The sequence below is a fragment of the Amblyraja radiata genome, chromosome 1 (assembly GCF_010909765.2).
Source record: "Amblyraja radiata isolate CabotCenter1 chromosome 1, sAmbRad1.1.pri, whole genome shotgun sequence".
NCBI lineage: Eukaryota > Metazoa > Chordata > Chondrichthyes > Rajiformes > Rajidae > Amblyraja > Amblyraja radiata.
In genome coordinates, this window is record NC_045956.1 from 2,536,141 (window position 1) to 2,542,712 (window position 6,572).

Genomic DNA, 6,572 nt, shown 5'->3' on the forward strand with positions numbered 1-6,572 from the left:
ATTTCACACCGCTGCTTTGAAGTTTGACGCGCGTGCGCCTGGACGGCCTTCTTCACGTAGTCCCTCGACGTAACTCCTCATAAAATAAAGATCAAACTTCAAACTGGTAAGTTCTCGTTTAATCTTACTATTCTTGTTGGATTCCAATAAGAATCCCATACCATGTTCCATTATTAATTCCATTAAAAATGCTTATATTAGATATATCTACTAATACACCAGCAAAGGTAGATAAAAATGCTGGAGAAACTCAGCGGGTGAGGCAACATCTATGGAGCAAAGGAATAGGTGGCGTGACGTTTATGGTCGAGACCCTTCTTCAGACCAGAAAATGTGATTTATATCAATGAGAAGTGAGAATATGTAATGGATTAAGAGGCAAATCTCATTAAAAAATAATCTTACCAATATGTCTAATAATGACCTTTTCTAATGTTCAACATAAAAAAATGAATCTTTATGCTTCAGAGTGAAATATTTAGAGTTATCCATCTAGTGCCAAGAAGCAATCCATCATCTTCCAGCAATACCTGTACAAAAGAAAATTAAAATGAAACATTTCCCTTCTTTGTAATGTACAGTATTTACCAGCCTGGATTGTGTGTGTGGCTGTGTGTCTCTGTGTGTGTGTCTGATAAAATGTTTAGGGTAGGATGACTATGAGCAGCTTTGACTTGGTGGGCCAAACGTCCTGCTCTTGTGTTATCTCAGACAAATTTTCTTCGGTTTCCTCCCACATTTTTAATGTCAAAACAGATCCGATCAAAATGGCCAATGACATCTTGATAGACTATAGATAGGAAAATAATGGATGATATGCTATGACGTAGTGGACAATACCAATCTGTTCCCACCTCTCTTATTATTTCTGCCAGTTATGGCATCCTTCTCATGTTCCTGTCTTTCCTATGTAACCATGGCCAGAGCATCTGTAGCAATGCTATCACTTGCAATGAATAATAATAATAATAATAATAATAATGGATGGGATTTATATAGCGCCTTTCTAATACTCAAGGCGCTTTACATTGCATTATTCATTCACTCCTCAGTCACACTCGGTGATGGTAAGCTACTTCTGTAGCCACAGCTGCCCTGGGGCAGACTGACGGAAGCGTGGCTGCCAATCTGCGCCTACGGCCCCTCCGACCACCACCAATCACTTACACACAGGCAAAGGTGGGTGAAGTGTCTTGCCCAAGGACACAACGACAGTATGCACTCCAAGCGGGATTCGAACCGGCTACCTTCCGGTTGCCAGCCGAACACTTAGCCCATTGTGCCATCTGTCGTCCCGATAAATGATCTATCTTTGGCGGTGGAGGTCTGTTTATATAGAACATCAAAGCCTAATCCAAGACCAACAGAGGATTATTTGGGTCTAAAATTAAAAGCTGACTTTGGCCTGGCCACCATGAGGGCAAACCTGACAAATCAGTTATTTAGTTTTCACTCCAACTCTTTGTTTACAGACAAGCAGAACTTGTGTGCTGCATCTACATTGCTATTGATCTAGGACAGAGTAATATGAAGCAAAATTATCTTGACTATAGTATGGTACTTTGGAGAGCTGGAATTCAATTGCAAATTGCTTTTGATGAACTGCTTATAGCAGAATTATCACCTGATCAACACAGAGTGATTTAGGCCATTTGGAAAAATGGGCTGAAAGATGGCAGGAGTTTAATGCTGATAAATGTGAGGTGTTACACCTTGGCAGGATAAATCAAAATAGGACGTACATGATAAATGGTAGGGAATTGAAGAATACAGTTGAACAGAGGGATCTGGGAATAACCGTGCATAGTTCCTTGAAGGTGGAATCTCATATAGATAGGGTGGTAAAGAAAGCTTTTGGTATGCTAGCCTTTATAAATCAGAGCATTGAGTATAGAAGCTGGGATCTAATGTTAAAATTGTACAAGGCATTGGTGAGACCAAATCTGGAGTATGGTGTACAATTTTGGTCGCCCAATTATAGGAAGGATGTCAACAAAATAGAGAGAGTACAGAGGAGATTTACTAGAATGTTGCCTGGGTTTCAACAACTAAGTTACAGAGATAGGTTGAATAAGTTAGGTCTTTATTCTCTGGAGCGCAGAAGGTTAAGGGGGGACTTGATAGAGGTCTTTAAAATGATGAGAGGGATAGACAGAGTTGACGTGATCAAGCTTTTCCCTTTGAGAATAGGGAAGATTCAAACAAGAGGACATGACTTCAGAATTAAGGGACAGAAGTTTAGGGGTAACATGAGGGGAACTTCTTTACTCAGAGAGTGGTAGCGGTGTGGAATGAGCTTCCAGTGGAAGTGGTGGCGGCAGGTTCGTTGGTATCATTTAAAAATAAATTGGATAGGCATATGGATGAGAAGGGAATGGAGGGTTATGGTATGAGTGCAGGCAGGTGGGACTAAGGGAAAAAAGTTGTTCAGCACGGACTTGTAGGGCCGAGATGGCCTGTTTCCGTGCTGTAATTGTTATATGGTTAATCAGGTATCGTTTAGCTCAGTTTACATAAAGACCCAATGATTTTAATTTTTTTCCCTAGATCTGACCATGACCATAACTAGAATATTTTTTTAAATGCTGTTGATTTGTATAAGCTTGAATAAACACATGAGACAACAAGGCCCAATCAAAGCGCAAGAATTTTATCTGAATACACATGAAGCACCGACAAACCAGATAAGTAACTGGGTAGCCGGTTTCTACTATCAATATCACTGAGGCCGAAATTTTGACACCAGCTACAAGCTGATAACTCCTAGTTCCACCTTCCCATTTAACCTCCACAGGCTACTTGTTGCAGGACTATCTCCCATACCTAGATTCAAATGAGCTGCAATTTCTTACAAAATATAATTAGAGATCAAATCATTGCCTTTGGCCCCATCATAGATTCCATTCAGCTCATCAATGGCACCCTCACGTTTTGCATTTGGAATTTCCACCCGGGGACAAGAAACAGGGCAATCTTGTCAAAAACACCAAGTAGTTGAGTAGTAAAGAGAACAATAAGAAAACTTTGCAATATGAAAAAGGCGCCTATTTGGAGTATAGAATGTGTTCATTTTCAATGACCATCCATAGCCATGATAGAAGCCTAGGAGTTCCTAAGTTTTAAGAAAAATGACATATCCAAAAAGCTAAGAAACATGCACATTTAAGATTTATTTAAAAACTTAATATAGTTCACTAACTTAACTTAATATAGTTCATCTTCACTTAAACATGTAAACTTGCATTTCAAAGAGAGGCTCAGCTGGCTGTAAGAGGTAGTCAGGTACAACCAATATCAAGCAACAATTCCACAGATTAATTCCAAAACGAAACCCAAATTCATTTTATTTTGCTCTCAAAGTATGCGCCATCTCTTGCCCATAATTTTCTTTTTGGTAGTGTCCAAGGAAAAAATTATAAAGGCCCAATTCTTTAATATTTAAATGCCATAATTGGCATTGTTTTATTCACATAATCAAACAAATTGTCAACTCATGCTTAAATTTTCACAAGCACAAAGAATGCATGGATCAACAGTATTAAGAAATTGTATTTCCTTAATATAATTCTCCTTGTGCATTAACAATAATCTTGTAATATAACGGGTCAATTAAATTATGAAATATTAATCATAATTAATATTATTGATATTAACAATGTAAAATATTATTTATACTATTCTTATTACAAAGACAATATTAATTTCCTTCATAGCCAATGCTAATTGGCATCCCGAGAAAAACAAGGTTTGGTATTTTCTACCATTTTCCATTTTAGTTTAGAGACACAACGTGGAAACAAGCCCTTCAGCCCACCATGTCATCGCCGACCAGCAATCCCCGTACTCTAGCAAAACAAAACAAAGAATTTCAGTGACATGTCAAAAGTATCATTCATTCATTCACTAGCACTATCCTACAATGGTTACAATGTTTGACCATAGCCAATTAACCATACAGACAGCCTCATGGTTAGGATCAAACTCAGGTCTCTGTCGCTGTAAGGCAGCAACTCTATCTCTGCGCCATCGTGCTGCCCAAGTTCTCGGAGATAATTTTTTTTGCATGGGAACATTTTACATCAGAATGAAGTTTTGTGAAGAGGGAGTTAGATGTGGCCCTTGTGGCTAAAAGGATCAGGGGGTATGGAGAGAAGGCAGGTACAGGGTACTGAGTTGGATGATCAGCCATGATCATATTGAATGGCGGTGCGGGCTCGAAGGGCCGAATGGCCTACTCCTGCACCTATTTTCTATGTCTTTAACGTTGACAAAAGCAGTATTAACAGATATAAATTTGGCTAAGCAACCTGCATTAACTTATCAAACATTACAGAATGCAAAGATAAAATTAAAAGAAAAGTGAAAGTAAATATTAAAGAAATTCAAATCCCACATTTTGAAATACTCAAAGGAATTACAGGTTGTAATGGTAGGATAATCTGCTGCACCAACAGTGGTTCAGGAGACAAAGTAAATTCTCCCTAATTCAAGGCATAAATTCAAGGAATCAAGTTGTGGGATATCTTCATTTCATGTTATTTATTTTAGTCTTTTTTTTCCCATTCTCTGAAACAAATATTTCCATAAGACAAGCGCCTGACCAAAATTGAGATGCTGGAGCACTTCTTTACAGATAAGAAAGAAACACACGCATACAGGTGCATTTTTCCTGGAGCTTCCATCCACCCTCCAGAGAAGGAATGCAAAACCCAACAGCAAGTTATTCAGACACAAGAGACTAGATGGTGGAATCTTGAACAACAAAAAACTGCTGCAGGAACTCAGTGGGCCTGGCAACGTCTGTGGAAGAAAGTGGACAATGTTTAGGGTCAGAATCCTTCTTCAGACTGATGTCAATTTATTGACCTTCACTCCCAAAACATGAAGACTTTACGCAGCACGGTGGTGCAGCCATAGAGCTGCTGCCTTACAGCGCCAGAGATCTAGGTTTGAATCTGACTACGGATGCTGTGTGTACAGAGTTTGGATATTCTCCCTGTGACCTGCGTGGGTTTTCCTCAAGAACTCAGGTTTCCTCTCACACTGCAAAGGCCATCGGTTTGTAGGCTAATTGGCTTGGTGAAAACTGTAAATTGTCCCTAGTGTAGGATAGTGCTAGTGTACAGGGCGATTGCTGGTAGATGAGGACTCGGTGGGCCGAGGAGCCTGTTTCCCCACTGTATCTTTAAACTGAGACTAAATTAAACTTAAATGGGGATGAACATACAAAACTAGCATGTTATAAGAGAGGATTTCATTTTGTACAAGTTTGGTTTATTTTAATTCTTAGGCATATACCATTTAAGTTTTACTGGGAAAATGGCATCTAATCGAGGTAATTTGGAGAAATAAATACTGTAAGTTTGCAATAACAATCCATTGGATATCATTGGTACATTTTCACCTGCAAAATGTTATTGCTTTGAGATATGGGTACGCAGTTTGGTCAGTTATGTCATTTCCATTTGTGGCTTAACGTATCCAGGTGGGTGTATTAATTAAAGCAAATAAAGAAAATCTGTCCAAAATAGATTGTGCAGATTATCTGAAACAAGTCATGTTTAAGCAATAGAAACATGGCTACATTTGGGAGAAGGAACACAAGGTGGTAAAACATGCAACAGAAATGTCATAGTGAAAGCTATTGCATTTTATTTCCGGAATAAACAACATTTGCATCTTGTGTTAACATCTGGGACATTATGCCGATACACTTTTTTTGCAAAAGTCTAAAATTAAGTGAGATTATTAGGGTTCCGTGTATTGCTAAGTATTTGGACTTCTTTCACTTTCTTTGATTTCAGAAAACAGGAAGTCATTCAAAAAGTGAATTAAGGTGGCATAATACGGGCGTTACTGGACTGGGAATTAAATTTTAGAAACATGTTCAAATTTCACTATGGCATTAGGAATAACTTAAATTCAATAACCTAAATAACTGGTAACAGTAATGGTGATCAGGCACATTCCAGATTATTGCAAGAATCCATCTGCTTCAATAATGTCAAATTTTACTTTCTTTACAAAGACTCCTCAGTATTGACAGATCTTGGATTTTACTTGAACAGAAAATAATAATTTTATATGCAACGTGATTGAAAGTTAGCAATTACTAAACTTTAACATGCTCATTGATTACCTGAAACACATCTTAACATGGGCCAGACCAATCTCCAGTTCATCAATTTTTTACTTATTACATTTAATACAATTTAACATACTGGTGGAGACAAAAAATGCCATTGTAATCTGAAATAGAGAACTTTACAATGACATTATTAACAATAGATTAGTAAAAGTTAATATCAAACGAGATGTGCCATTCCAACAAATGTGATTTTTTTTTAAATTGCACAAATTAAATTTGAACTATTGTTCACTTATTTTGAAATGGTTACATTAACAGATGCTCCAAGACATGTTTAACATTTACATACGTGGTGCTTTCAACAAGTCCAGCCTTAAAAGAAACAAAAGCACTTTTAAGATATGTTTGAGGAAAATACAGAATTTGTAAAATCAACAGGAATAGTTCAGAGAAAATATTGTAAAAGACGAATATAACAAACTAA